The sequence below is a fragment of the Malurus melanocephalus genome, unplaced genomic scaffold, assembly GCF_030028575.1.
Source record: "Malurus melanocephalus ecotype Western Australia unplaced genomic scaffold, MMel_1.1 scaffold_15, whole genome shotgun sequence".
In the NCBI taxonomy this organism is placed as follows: Eukaryota; Metazoa; Chordata; class Aves; order Passeriformes; family Maluridae; genus Malurus; species Malurus melanocephalus.
Genome location: NW_026623247.1, coordinates 2,413,448 through 2,429,120, shown reverse-complemented (window position 1 = coordinate 2,429,120; position 15,673 = coordinate 2,413,448). Strand labels below are relative to the sequence as shown.

Below are 15,673 nucleotides of genomic sequence, written 5' to 3'. Positions count from 1 at the left end.
GGTAAAGTGCATAATGCCCATTGTGTTAAAAAGATAAAGATGCTGTTGGAGCATAGATGCGCCTATATTTTTTCTGCAGTGACKATTAGTTGTAGACTTTCTCAGAGGGGAATCAGGGAGGTTCTATGATCAATAAGGAAGAGCTTGTCTTGTGCCTCGAGGTGTGCAGTTGGCTGACCTTGCTGATGAGCAACTTAGACCATTGCATGTAAATTCTAGTCTAGTTTCTCATGTGTCACTGAACAGCAAATCTGTTGTTAATGACAGAGTTTTGCCAAACAGAAATACGTCTGCAGCCTTTAAGAATAAGGAAGCTTAAATGAAGCTTACTAGCAGACAACAGGAGACAGGATTCTTAGCAACAAAAATAATGAAGTCTCCCATTCTGTCTTAAATTGCAGAGGAGCAGTAGCAAAGCAGCTAATACATGGATGTTAATCTGGAGTACTGATTTCAGTTTGCAGTATGTGTACTTGAGGTTACCTTGGATGACTTCTAAGATCTGCAAAAGCTACTTAGGAAAAGCAAGCTGATTGTTAGTAGATTTAAATTCTCAGTGCAAGTCTGCACATCCTATAGGAAACTTGAAGATCAGTGGTTTYGGTTTCTAAAAAGAAAATTTCTGGATTCAAAAAGGTCTAAATAACAGTTTGCTGGAAAGAAAACTGTATCAGAAGTTACTTCACAAATAARTAACATTACCTAGGTTCACATTTTTAATAATGGTACTTTGTTTGGTTTTGTTGTAAACACTTGCATTAGTTTAAAGCTAATATTCCAATTAGAGAAAACTGGGGGAAATGTCAAGGGAAAGTGAGAAGGAAACCAATCCTTAGTAAGAGTCACTGGTTTGTTTACTGTATTAAATCTGCCCATATAAAAGAAAATCCAGAACCAAAAACCAACGGACCCAAAASAAAACACCACACTTTCAGCAAATGAGCTGCATAATAATTGAAATTTAAATTTAGAAAATTAATACATCCACAGAGAACTTTGAACTTAAAAGTTTAATTGATTTGAATTAATATGGAAGAWTYTTTTTCTTTTGTTTTGTAGAAAGGGCACATTTATTTTACAGGCTGTATGGGGGCTTGTTTCTTGCTCTATTAAGCGCACTTTAGAAGGATCTTTTGTGGTGTACAAGGCACTTGGGATATCAACAGTAAAGCTGTCTTCTTGAGTACTGTCTCTACTTGCTCTGGRTTCTGCAGCAAGAAAAGAGGGTACAGCAGTCTTAGGGATGTTCTTTGCATGTTTTCGGGTAATGTGTTATTGGTAGCTGACAACCACAGAGGGTTTTAAAGGGATGCAGRGAAACAGCTAACGTCTTGAGCACCTTTGCAGAATAGGGTTCACCAGTAAAATTAACTGCCGCTGAATTTTCTGACATATCTCTCGTATCTGGGATTAATTTTTGCATTTGGCTGAGCTTAACCTAATTTTTCCAATGTGACATGTTTCCATTTGAAATGTGAAAGCTGTAAGTGGTCTGGGGTGGGAATCTCTGTTTGAGATAAGACATGAATGGCGGCTGCTGTGGCATTTATAGGTCAGCTTTGCCGAGGAAAGCTTTCTATTTCTCTGTTGAGCCCTAAACCTTGGAAGAAGCACATAAATCTCATCTTGCCTCTAATGCCTTTGTGTAATTTCCCAGTTCTGCTTTTCAGTAATACTGAAACCCCTCAAATTTAGCTTTCAAAGTCTGCAAGCCTGCAGTAATTATCTGTTTTGTCAAGAAAGTTTGAGGAAGAACCTTTGTGGTATGCGTATCTCCTATCTTTCCCATTAAAATATCTGTAATGATAGTGCAGACAAGGTTTTCAAAGTTAATCATCATGTGTAATAATGACTCTCTGCAGCATTTCATTTGGCATAAGAAAAAGCTCATTTTAGGCTTTGCAGGAGTTAAAATCCCAGTAATGCTCATGAGAATGTTCTGTGAGCAAAGCTTCTATTAATCCTTTTCCTGACATGCTCACACATAATTTGATGTGAAACCTGAAGCATTKGTACTGAAAAATCTGCACCTGTGTTTTCGGATGTACAGAACACAGTAATATGGGCACAAGCTGATACCCAGTTACTAGGCAAAGGTCAAAATGACCTTTGCATTGTTAATATCAACACAAGAGTTGTATTGCAGCAGGAATAGTTACGATCAATGCCCTGTAACTCCATAGAATAGGCGTAGCATCACTTGATGAAATCACAGCATTTATGGAAATTATCCACTTCAAGTTTTTTGGGTTTTTTTGGGTTTTTTTTGGTGTGGTGTTTTTGTTTTGTTTTTTTTTTTTTTTTGAGATTTGTTTTGAGATTTTTTTTCAAGCTCCAGGATAAACATTGCTGAATTTTTTGCTAACTGAATTCTGTGCAAATGTTTTTGCATTTGCTGGTATCTATAATTTCTTTGTGTATCTTACAGAAGTATGTGGACTCCCTGGCTGTATATAGTATWATATATATATAAGAACAGCAAAGGTTAGTGAGCAGTGGTAAAATAAGGATGATTTATAAAATCCATGTTTCTGCTATCCGTGAAATGCACTAGCAGCATATTTCAAAAGTATGGTTCTATTACTTTTCAGCATAAAAAATGCAAGAGTTGATGTAAAGGTTTTAACACAGTGAAAAAGGATAATTCATTTCTGATTTAGCAGAATCTTAAACAGCAAAATCCCAAACCTTTTAAAATGCTACTGAAGCTGTCTGCGTTAGGTTTGTCTCTTAGGGTGGAATGGTGATTTCTTACATTTCAAGGCTCTTTTGCTCCATTTCTGGGTGCTTGGCAAGAAAATATGAGTTGCATTTTGCTGTTGGAGATAATCTCTTATTAAGAGCTCAGCTATTTTAAATTACTTCTGCMGTGTGTGGTGAATTCTGAATTTTTACCTTAAACCTTGTATGTCCGGTYTTGAGTGGGGCTGGCTGGGACATGCAGTTGTCCCATGGTACATGGTCTTTGCCGGTCCTTCAGAGACAGTGGTGTTCCTTGAATATGCAAGCAAATATAAGCATAACGTGCTTGTGGCTAGCTKTTTAGCTGATCAGAATGAATTGCAGGTGCTTATCACTGGCAGAAAAAAGTAAATTGTTTTCATAATGATATCGCAGCAGAAGAGCAGTGCTTTCTCTTGCTTGTTTTTCCCAGCCCCATTTTGGGAACCTRGGGGATGATTTTTTAAGCCATTCACCCTGGCACATTGCTAAATTTATGATGGGTGTCTTAGAGCACAGATGTTAATGTAATTTATTTGCTAGTGTCTAGGATCTATAGATCCTAAATGTGCTGTAATTAAGTAAAAGTATGAGTAAAAGAGAGTACAGCATGAGTATAACATCATRCTGTAAGTGAAATACTGTAGGACAAAGAGACGAGCAACAATTACTTGGTGACAGACCAGGTRTGAGAGCTGAGAATGTCAAACTCTGTTTGTGTCAATGCAGTGAAAACTTGAAAACTTCAATGCTTCTTGAAGTGGTATCGGAAAACAGAWTGTAGTATTTGTTGTCCGAAGGTTGGGTATCAAAGAATGAGTATGGAAAGTAAAAATGTTTCTGTTATTTTCATTAATGCAAAGATAAACAGACCTGAAGGAAATCACTAGCTTTAGTATGKTTTTTTTGTTGTTGTTACTTCTTTATTCTGTCACAGGTTTTCAGTGGAAATAAGTTTAGAAGCCAAGACTGGGTTTGCTTTGAAGGTTCCCTGTATGACTTTATCCCACAAATAGGTGATAGGAAAAAAGGAATTSATGTTCTGTGTAAGTCTTAATACCCCTGTCTCTGTCATATGGAAACACAAATGGTGAAACTTCCTGCTGAAAAAGCAGAGAGAATTAACAGCATTTAATGGTTAGTCTTCAACTAATTGCCATAGAGATACAATTAATTGAGAAAAATATTTTGAATGTAATTGAGCATTTTGAAAGAGGGCTTTACTGCACCACCTTCAGCATGCCAGATAATAATGCCAGATGAAGGAAAAATTGCAGATTTTACTGTTCAGTCAGCATGATTCATGTCAAATGCAAAGCTGGTTGTATGTGGTAGGCAGTAGAAGCAGCTCTGTGGAGTGACAGGTGAAGCAATGGGAGCAGTGATGCATCCATCCCCTCGATGCATCCAAAAGTGAGGACTCAAAGTTGTTACCATAGACCTGTTTGGCGTTTGGMTGTTGTAGTTCTTCATCCCAAATGTAACTGGGAATGTGGTACATGTGGATTCAAGAATGTATGAATTTCCTGAGGTCTGTTCYGTTTGCGTGCTGTCGAGTGGGCATGTTTTTATCATGGTATTGTCCTAATCAGTTCTAATGACACTTTCGTTACATTGTGATTTGTGCAATTGAACACGAGGAAGATTGAAAGTGGCACGTGTAGTAAGATAAACATGCTCAGAAGTGGTTTTTATTCCTGTGTTCCTAAGTCAGAGATGTCCTTACATAACTTGTAATGCTTGTGGAAATTCCTTTTTATAGCTTCTCAGGGGTTTTTTGGACACATTGTTTTGTTTTGGTTTTACAGATAATAGGTGAATTCCACCTGTGAATTTTAATGGAGATCTTTTTAATAGTAAATATTGCTGCAAGGTTAAGTTTCTGACTTTTATAGTCAAACCCAGTGAAGTTTGTTTTTGTTACTTCTCCTGTGTTTTGARTAACTTGGTTCAAATTCCCTACTTCAGCAGCCTTGTGTAGCTCCCTCAGGGAGGCTGTGCTACATCTTACACAATCAAGGATCTGACTCTGGCTCCTTGAACTGAAGCTGCCTGTTTTTTTTGAGCACAGAAGCTTTTTCTCAGGACAGTCAGGTAACCTGTTTCCAAGGCTTCTCTTTAAGGTACAAAATAGGCAGTTGAGGAGGTGTTCGTTTATAATCTTATGTATTGAGAAGAAAATTACTCCTACCTTTTCTTCTGTTCCACATAATGCCAAATAACTTCAGGGTGGGAAAGAAAAGAGAAAGGGAGGCAGTGTTTTGAACATACTTTTAAAGTTTGTTTAAAGCTGTTTTTGCATTGTGTCGTCTGTGTCGGTGTCCTTGAGCAGTGCATGGTGTTCACAGTGTGCAGAGATATATACAGCCTAATAAGCTGTGTGTTCTCAGTGTGCGAACTGGCCAAAGAGATTTTGGTACTGAAAACGTCTGCCATATGGAAAAAGTAGTTGTTGCATTTGCCTCCTCTAAGAGTCAAGAAACTTGAGAGTCTGGAACCTGTCAGTAAGTGGCATATTTTATTAAAAACTGGCTTGAAAGTCTGAAAAACTAGAATCTGAAACTGAATGACTTGCTTTTTCTGCACTATAAGGATGGTAAAATACTCAGTTCTAAAGAATGTTAAACATTCTTCATGTCTCTTCCTTGCCTGCTTTTTTTTTCTTTTTTTTTTTTTTTTTGGTGCCATTTATTTCTCAAGGCGAGAAAGAAAAATACCAAGACAGCATTGAAAAGTACTAAATATGGAACGCTATAAAATCTAGGTGTTTCATAATTTATGTTGTGGTAACTCTCTTACATGTATTGAGACTGTCAACCACAAATACTGCTAATGCAATTTATGTAAAGAATCCAGGAAATGCTTTAGTAATATACAGTTGAAAAGCWACAGAAGGAGTACTCTGGAAGTAGCAGAATATGCGATCTAAGCTCCTAAGAAAGCAGGTGGTATAATAGAGCATACTGATCTTAGTTTAACTTTCCTACATTGCTGTGTTGTCAGAGTGAATACAGAAATACATCACGTTCATTCACTTCTCTTGCCAGTATTAGGTGTTTTCCCATAATCGGCAGCTGATAGTCTTTTGGGAAAAACATTTTCTTTAGGGTTTTTTTTTAATTGATTTTCTTAATTTATTCTGTTAAAGAATATTAATGAAAAGCACAGGCAGAATTTAGACTYTTGTTTTCTGTTACTTTTCATTGAATACGAAGTGTAAGATTTGGAGGCTCATACACTGTTTCTTCTTTTGCAGTTTTTTTTAATCAGCAAATAGTTAGCAGGGTTGCTCCTTTTCTGATAGAAGGAGAAGGAGCCATGGATTATGTGTGAGTTTATGACAAGAGGAGGAGTAATTGATCTTGTTGAAGTAAAAGAATTGTTGAATGTGAAGGTGGTAGCAGTGATTTCTGCACTTCAAAGACTGTGTTGTTTATTGACTAGAATATTCCAATGTTGCTCCTGAAAGAACATTTCCTTCCCTGAGCAAATGCTGTGGGAGTAAATAAAAAACTTGCATGACCCCAAAATGCTGGTTTAAAAAGATTAATCTGAAGCAAAAGTGCTTTTATTTGTTATTTTCTCAACACATTTTTGCCTYCTCCTTTCTTCTCTCCTGCACTGTAGCTCTTATTCTCACACAGTTGTGTTGGTGTTCCCTGCCTTTACTGGAATTTGATTCAGAATCACTACCATGTTTTTTGTTAAAATGCTCTTGTGTTGGTGTTTGTATAGTATTGTAATTGGAAGAAAGTTGAAACTGTGAAACCCACTCAAATTCTTACCTGAAGAAGGGCTGAGATGCACAGATACTATCATGGAAGCTCTGGTTCAGTTGGAAGTTGCTTAACTACAGATTTTCTTAATATCTTTAAAAATAGAGAAACTCTCAGCGTGGCAGTAGCTGGCCCGATCTTGATATTTGTATTTTGCAGTTGGGTTACAGGAGGCGTTTGTAGCTCTCTGCCACCACTTGAGTCTTGTTCTTGGCTTTTTTGAGGGTTTTGTGAGATCTGAAGAGTGCTAAGGTGACAGGAATTAAAAACAGAGGAATCCCAGCACAGTTTGGGCTAGATTGAAATGTCGTTTTGAGACCTAACAGGGCTTTTTTGCTTTGTTGTTTCACAACAAGGGTTAGCATGGGCCTCTGCTGCAGTTTGAAGCTCCTGTACTTACCTTTCCTGTAATGTTTAGAAAAAGTTGAGGGATATTGATAGGCCAGTAAATGGGTCTGTGAGATAATGATGTTTTTAAGAAAAGTAAACTTTGCAAGCAGGAAGGAGGAAAAAACATTTGAGTTTTGCTCTCTGAGTCTTGTAACATGTTTGTTACTTTTGATTTTTTTATCCCCAACGTCTTGCAAGGGTGGTCAGCAGATATGATCACCAGCCCCATTCAGAGGGGGTGGGAACAGTAGAAGTAATGGCAGTGTCAGAAATAGTTATTCTGGTATGTCTGATCAGTTATTTAAATATAGTGCTGGTAATATGCACGGTTCTTGAAGCTTATAGTTAGCCTACCTTTTCACGTAATTACTTCAAAACTCTTAAAACCACACAGAGCATTCACAGGAAGGTTCTTGGTGACAGACACTGTCTGTGGGCAGCTGTCTGTGCAGCCTTAGTTACTCACAGCTGTATGTTGGCTTTATTGTGGCTTCTGTGTAATCTTTAAATAGAAAGGCAATATGTATAGATAATGGCTGACTTGAGATACAGGTAGCAAATACAGCTCTAGCTGTGATCATCATGGTATTTATCTGGAAATTGTATTTCAGTAAGGTCATTGTAGAGTGCTGTAACACTGGAAATGTTCTCAAACATAWAGTTTTTCTCCATGGATTCCCAAAGAGATCTCGGAATAAAGAAAATTTGTTATAAGCTGGTTTTCTTCAATTTCCTTTCTTCTTTTTATTTAGAATCACTAGGACGTAGTTACAGCAGGTATGTGCTTGAGTAGAAAAGGAAAGAAATGCTGCTGATCTGGATGGTAATTGATGTGTAGAAGGAAAAGTAGTACACATTGGTTATTCCTTGGAATTCTTTCTTTTAATGCAAGCAGAATGTGACAGCCAGAAGTGCCTTGTAATACATTAATGTGTTTTGGAATTTGACAGGTTAGAAGGTCTTCAAATGAATAAAGTGTATGCAAACATAYATATATGAAAGATTGTGGATCTTCTATGAAAAATTTCATTAAGGTGACTATCCTTTTATTCTATATGATGTATTYGGAGCTGTCTTTTATTTATAATCCAGAAGGTGTTTTCTTTAATCTTTGAAGACTTAGTCATAGTTGTCAAAATAACAAGCTATTCATGGTGTAATTTTTCTCCCCAAGCTTAAGTAATTGTTGCCAGTGGAAACAGTTTAGAGGTTTTTTCCCACTAAGTTTAGACTTAAGTACTCTTGAAACATGACAGGTTTAAGGTTCGTTAGAGTTGCTCTTGCAGTGCCTGCTCTAAAGGATCACCTTTGGTCTGATGTGATGTCCTGAAGGATGTCTGCCAACCTGCAGTGCTTACATGGATGTTAATTTCATACTCAAGTCCTGCTTGGATTAAAGGGCTTAATTATGTCATAGCTACCSGCAAGCTGTGAGTAGTTAGTCACGTGCATAGCCGCTACAGGTAGTGTCCTGACAGGCAGCCAGGCCAGTGGTGGTGTGATCAAAGGAGGAGAATGAGCCCCTACTTGCATACCACCCTCCACCTTAGCCCAACCACCTCACACTCAGCCCAGTGTCTCTGGTCTTCTCTGCCAGAAACACCGATGCTTGGTGGCCCCTTCCCAAGGACCACACTGAGGAGGGATGGGCTGCTCTTGGCAGCAGAGTTTTTGAGCTGAGGTGCCACAGTTTGGAAGTCTTAGCAGCTCATCTGCCTCTTCCCATTTCCATGGATATCTAGGGGCTGGCTGAGAGCTGGCCTGACTTCCACTGTATGGCCATCTGTCCACTGCCTTTCAGTCGCAGTGACCTCAGACTACAGTTCAGAAACCTGGAGCTACCCGTGGAGGCTTGAAAACTTCCATGCCAGGCAGTTCAAAGTAAGCCAGGAAAGTACAGGTCCTCTAATTTGCTGCTAGAGTTTTCAGAGGAATTTCACACCTACTGTAGCTATTCATTTAGATACAAGTGCTTTGTTACAGTGAAAGTGCTTGTACAAGCCATAGGCTGCTGGAAGTTTTTTCTCAAGAGAAACAAAAGAGAATTTTCTTTTTCCCTTAAGGTACCTGCAGCTAAAATAGGTTATTACAGTTTGGTCTGTAAGCATAAGCTATGAGGAAGCATAATGGAATTTGGAGACTCCAATAGTGCTAGTGGCTATATTGATTGATGGCCTCTTGTGGCAAGTAGGAATTTTTTGTAAATTTTAAGAGTTCACGTAAGTGTTGAGTAGCTACATCCATAGAGATAATCTGGTATAAGCTAATTTGTGGAGAGCTTCATAACTGGTCAGATGATTTACAATTTGCGTGCTCTGGTTTATTTTCAACAGAATGAAAGGTGGATTGGGTTTTTTAATACAAAAATATTATCAGTTATAATTCTATTWTATATATATAATAAATATAATTATATATAATATAATATCAATKATATTCTTCTACTATGTGAAAAAAAATAGTTGGTAATAACATAGATGGGTAATGGATTTTCATGGGGTGTCTTGTTGAAAAAAGATTGTGGGGAGAGTCAGACTAGAGCGCCCTCTTTATAGCCCAAAAGATGCTGAAAATACTGAGTTTGATGTAGCTGTTTGATACCTTTTACCATACTGGTAGCCACAAAACATGCACTATTGCAGGTCTCTGAAAAAAACCTGTTTAGATACTTGACTTAGAAACCTGCAGCATTGAGCTGTTTCTTGTAATTTTCTTTGGCCTGTTTCTTTTGGGGCTTCTGTCTTCTGAGTCGTTGTAATCTGGATCACAAATGAAGCCTTCAGAYGTGCAGTGGAGATTTCTTTTCAGGCACCCCATCTTACCCCTTSCATCTTTGAGAGCCCCTTTACTGTTGATTTCAGTGAAATCTAATTCAGATCTTCAGTGACTTCATTTAAAAAATGCTATCCCTGCACATGGCTCACACCCCTCTAAAAGTGCTTAGATGAACACTAGGAAATACATATGCTAAATACAATCTGATGTGTTACGAGTGCATATTGAAATCATGTTACTTMGGAAGAGTCTTGGGAAAAGTGCTTCCTTGTACCCAGTTGTGATTGCTTGAGAGTGGCCCACTGTTCTCCTGTGATTACAACAAAATAAATATTATCATGCCAGGTTTTCTTGTAACTATCCAGATGCTCTTTCCTATGCTTGTGCATAATGCAGTTGTTTAATAATGCAGAAGAGTGTTATAACTGGTTTATATGAATTTAGTAAACGTAATTATTTGTGGGGCTGGCTGATGTCTAACCTTTCTCTAGTACACCCCGTACCAGCATGTGASGGGTCCCAGACTCTTACCAGTATCAGTAATTGCTACTGCCATGCAAGTGCTGAATAATTTTGTACTGGGTAGGTATCAGCCATCTTGGGATAGGAGAAACAAATTGAGTTTTAAAAGGGCTGATGTGTATGCTTTTTATAAGGTCTGCTTAATATTTTTTGTGTTAAGTGCAACGTCAGGATCTTGGCTCACTAAATGCAAATGTAGCAGTTCTGCTTTGTGTCAGGAATGCTCTGCCCTGGTAATCTGGAAAATAAAAGCCAGACTTCTGGGGGAGGATTTATTATCATTCTCATAACAGAACTTGCCCTTCAGGATTATATGATAATGATGTCAAARACTGTTTCTTACCGTTTTTCAGGAAGGACGTGTTTTTGACGGCTTCCAAGCTCTGGAGGCTCTGAAGGGTGGCAGGTATGTACATTGAAACCAAAGATACATCCTCGAAGCAAGGGGGGTTGTGGTGGATTTGTGGTGACTCTGTTACAGGTGATTTTGTAAGTAAAACAAATAAATGTACTGCAAGAATACTAGGGACTTAGTACATACTGAAAAATGTAAATAAGGATTGAATTATAAGTTTGATTTATTGCATTCTTATGCTCCAAGACCRAAATACTTAGGAAAGTTGAAGCCTACTCCTAGTAATCCACCCACAATAATTTGAAAAATACAGATTTYAGTCTGTCATGTAATTTTTTTGTTTTGCATAACACTTCGTGTAATCTTCACCCACAGAAGAAGCACATAGTAGTAAAAAACAGGAATGTGAGTTTGAAAAAAAAAAGGATCTCTTGAAGTATCCCTATGAAGGTAAAAATATTCTCTTCTTTAAGCACAAGTGTTAGTTTTCTGAGGACTGCTTGATGGCATATTTATCATGCAGAATCAGAAAATACTGATTTCTGGCCTAAAACTGGAAATTTGTTTCCTCAGAATTTATATCCTGTTTTAGTATGGGTGCACATCCTCCAGCAGGCTTTGTGGTAGAGATAAAGACCACACCAAATTGTCTTTAAAATCTTAATCTAATTTGTAGACATCAAGAAACTGCAAAGTATTTTGGTTACTGTTTGAAATGCAAATAATCCCACACTCTAAATGTATGTTAGTTATAAAGGGATACTGGTCTGCTAGTTGGAGGTTGTACCTTACCTCAGAAGAAAATGAGTCCATGTATATTTTATAATAAAAAGATTGTAAGCAATTACATTTTTTGTGAGATTATATAAAAATGGCACTGTGCTTGAGGTTTTGAAAGGGTGAGAAGTAAAGCAAAGATAKAACCAACCAGTCTCCACTGGTCTGAAATTCACTATGTAGATAAAACTCAGCTGTCAAAGGTAATTTGTATAGTTCTCACTGTGTAATTTTGATTACTTAAAAGACAAGTATTGGTAGCTTTTCCTTTCAGTTGTGGAAACAAAATTGAAAAAATCCTTAAAAAGGTTTAAGCAAAATCTCACAGTTCAACTTCTGTAGTTTTTTTTTATGTATGCAGCCTTAGAATCTGTTACAAAATAGGTATCAATAAATATAATTGCAGGCATATATTCTGTTGAAACTTGGAAAGCTTTCAAAATAAAGTTATTTAGGGAGACCTTGGAATTTATGCCCTCTGACAGTTGAATCCTTTAACTCCCCCTTTTTTGCTGGAAGAAGCAGTTCACTCATAAATTGGCCTGTCTCCACATACTGAGCCTTGTATCCCTCATCATAGTAACTAATAAGTTACTCCTCACAAGTTTTGCAAATGCAAATTTTTTTTAATTAACTGAAAATAGCAGGGTAGGCAGCCTGGTAAACCTGACATGGTTGTTTTGCTCCTGCCAGTGGGAAGAAGGGGTGTCTCACAGTTAGTTGTTCCTTCCTGTGAGGTCTTCATTTGCTGTTCATGGGCAGTATGTCCTATGACAATGAATTGCTGGAGAGGTCGGGAAGTATGTATTTTGAAGGGCCTTCCTTTAATMCCAAAGGAAGGTGATCTTTTGTCTAGCAGTTTCACTGGGGCWGGCATCCCCTGTGGTCATATAGTTAYACATTGTGTGCGGGAAGAAGTGTGKGTGAGAACATGGGTGGGAGCATGAGTACAGAGTAGGTGAGGGATTACAAGGAAAGATAAACCCTGTGGAGGAGAATAAAGTCCAGTCCAAAACAGGAGGAAAGTTAGAGAGACACTTAGCAGTCTGGGGAATCATGAAAAAAGTGACAGAATTAACCAGGATGGCCAGTGCTTGTTTGTTTTTCTTCAGGGAGAGGCTGGTTGCTCTGTGATGGTAATGATAATTTCTTGGGAATCACCAGAATTGCAGCTATAATGCTGACCCTTTCTGCTATGTTAGTAAATTCTCCTTGTTTTAACTTCATATACAATATAAAGATAGATCCATATAGCAGTTTATGTAATGTTGAGCCAAACTGAGAAGTTGCGCAATGCAACTAAGTGTTTCTTGGAAGAAAAAAATATTTCAAAACTAGTGGTGCAAAATTGGCCATTTCCTCASTTTGAAATTCCAGAATTTAGCTAACTTGTGCAAGATTTGCACATACAAGATACACACTTGGATCCAGCTTTACCATGCTGACTGGGGAAGAAGRTACTTGCCTCTGGGTTGCATTACTTGTAAAAAAAACCTGGGTACTGGTAAGGGTTGCTGAATGGATATCTCCGAAACATTAAATTTTATGTTGACAAGTACTTCCTTGTGTGGACWTTGCCTCTGTGTCCTGGAGGATGAGAAGGATGACTATCTCTTCTCGTGGCTGGTTTTTCAGCTTCTGGCACTGCATGACTAGCATTTTGCATGTTTCCAGAAGGTGGACTAAAGTATTGCTTCTTTGATGCCCAATGACACAGGTGATGTAGGAGACAGATGGTTTTTGATCTTGGTAACAGTCACTGTAAGCCATTGACACTCCCTGGTTTTGAGATTTGTGCTAGTTTCTTTTATTTGCAGTTATGCAGTGTGAATTTTTTTTAATGGCTTTGAATTTCTGTCCTTCGAGAGAGCAGGAAGTTGTTTCTACCTTTTTCTTTGCTCATACATTGCAATTATATGTGTCAATGGTAGTGTTCACAGCTCTGAGTGTCCAGCTGTGCTCTGCCAAASTGGCAGGAGCTGTGTTGATTGTTTCTTCTATAGTTGCCCTGGTTTTAGTCATGRTAAATACAAGCTTTATGGAAAACTCACTTTTCTCCATTCTGTCATTATACACTGATATGAAATCAATGTAATTTACTGATTATTTACCTCAGAAAATTTTAACAGTTTTGCCGAAAAGTAGACCTATGGTCACTTTAATTTGAGTTTAATTATGTAACCAAGTATTTCAGGTTTCTTTCTGCTTTACTTATTCAGTGTACTTGTTTGCAAGAAAATTGTGGCTTATTTTTTGGGAGTAACGCTTTAAGTATTAGGAGACCTAACTTTTTCAGAAATTCAAARCACTCAGATCTCATCAGAGCTAGTGAACACTGATTGAACTGAGTTAATTTGGAAATCAGGCCATCGTCTGGGCCTTTTAAATTTTTTTTTCCCATCTTGTACCTCTTGTGTTAYGTAAAAAGAGGTTCATATTAGATTATGGATGACCTCCCAGTGGATGTCAGTGAAGGACTTACTCCAGATAATTTTCAGCACAGGGAAGGGAGGGGCAGGGGAGTGTAATTAAATTGAAGGCTAAATTAAAGGACAAGGATCTGAGTGCATTTTCATCTCTGTTTAAAGTTGCAGAAATGAGAACAAAGGGGATCTTGCACAATTGTGCATGTAATGTTCAATGTAGTCTGTTTCATTCCTTTTCATAACATGTAAAATTTTGCCCTAGATCATAAATTAATGTCCCACAAGTCAAACTTACTAGTGTGAAAAAGGGCCTCTCTTGCAACCCTGTACAAYAGGAATGAAACCACATTTCCATTTTATAGAGCCAGAGCAATTCTCAGTCCACCCCACAAAGCAGGCACTAAAAGATCCAGCCAGTCCTTTTGTGTCCTTCAAAAGATACTGTAATTTGTTTCAAGTTTCATTGTCAAAGTAGGTGAGGTAGACTAGGAATGTAACTGTGACTGTAGGAAMACTCAGGATTTTCCTTTACTAGATCTTAGATTTGCTAATCCCATGCGAAAGTAAAAAAAATTGTCAGTATTTCACAAGCGTTCTCCAGAGTCATCTCTATTATATGATATTGTATATAACTGATAGCTTAAAGATCTTCTGTCTCTCTCTTAAAAAAAAAATCAAGAGTTAATATAATGATTATTACATGCAGTCTTTTCGGTAACCAAATGTAGTGTGAAGAAAAGGCWTAGTTGTGGTTGTAGACAATGGCTCAAAGATGTTTCTTCAAACTGYTGTTTTCTTCTTCACATTTCTATTCAAATAAAGTAGCTAAACTGCCTAGAACTTTTATCATTGAACTACTGTTCACTTTTAAACACTTACCTGTAAACCTTTTTGTTTGCCTCGGAGCATGCAATACCTTGTAACTTCGATGAATGAACACTTTTTAATGTATTGGGGAGCAAAACCTTGAATTGCTTATGTATGATGATAAACAGGAAGGGTGGAAGACAAAAAAGTCTAGTAGGCTTAAYTGACAATGTGATGCCTAAAAACCAAAACTGTTTATATGATCTGCTAGAAACAGTTAACTTTGAACTTAAGTACCTACCAAGGAAAAAGAAAATAGAAAAATATTTAAGTTAYAGGTTTGGTTTGAGCAAGTTGTAGTCTTGCATGGATTTTTTTCTTAGTAGACAAAAGATTTGTAGAAATAAATGAGAAGTCTTTTAATGTTGCATGTAATCATTTAGTAAAGCATATGTAAACACTTCAAATGTAGTTGCCTTTTTTTGTACTTGGCCACCTCAATTAAGATTCGCTGGCTGCACTTGCTGGAGGTTCCTTGCCTTTTCCTGCTTAAACCCAGGTTCTTCCAGAGGCATCTCTCTTGTTCTTAGAAGTGTTCTTGCTGGAGCTTACCCCTAGACTTTTTACGTCTGTGTTCCTCAGTTACTGGCCCCTTCTTAATTATTACTAATGACTTCRTAACCCTCTGTCATGGGTTGACACTGGCTGGATGCCTAGCACCCACAAAAGGCACTTTCTTACTTTCCTCTGCAGCTGGACCAGAGGAGAGAAAATTTAGCAAAGGGCTCATGGGGTTGAGATAAAGACTGGGAGAGATCAGTCATCAAATACCATAAGGGCAAAACAGGTTCTAATTAGAGATGTGAAATTAATTTATTGCTAACAAATAAGAGCAGGAAAATGAGAAGTAAAATAAACCCTTAACCCCCTGCCCAACCCTTCTCTCCTTCCCYGCTCTATCTCCYCCCYCAGTGGTGCAAGGAGAYAGGGAATGGGGGTTATGGTCAGTTCATCACCCGTGGCTTCTCCCATTGCTCAGAAGAGTCATTCCCCTGCTGCACTGTAGGGTCCCTGCCTTGGGGACAGTTCGCCATGAACTTCTCCGGTGTGGCTCCATCTCACAA

At 37.9% G+C, this 15,673-nt stretch overlaps 1 protein-coding gene across 13 annotated transcripts in view; it reads left to right on the top strand.

The window, feature by feature from the left end:
- Positions 1-15,673, top strand: part of SEMA4D (semaphorin 4D) — a 98,083-nt gene that overhangs the window by 43,511 nt on the left and 38,899 nt on the right. For 12 of the 13 annotated variants that reach the window (XM_057384926.1, XM_057384884.1, XM_057384848.1 and 9 more), the window contains one exon: positions 10,538-10,590. The gene's annotated coding sequence lies outside the window, so the exon portion shown is untranslated. Of the gene's footprint in view, positions 1-7,882; positions 7,922-10,537; positions 10,591-15,673 lie in introns of those variants that run through there. The other variant, XM_057384890.1, reaches the window with a different exon arrangement.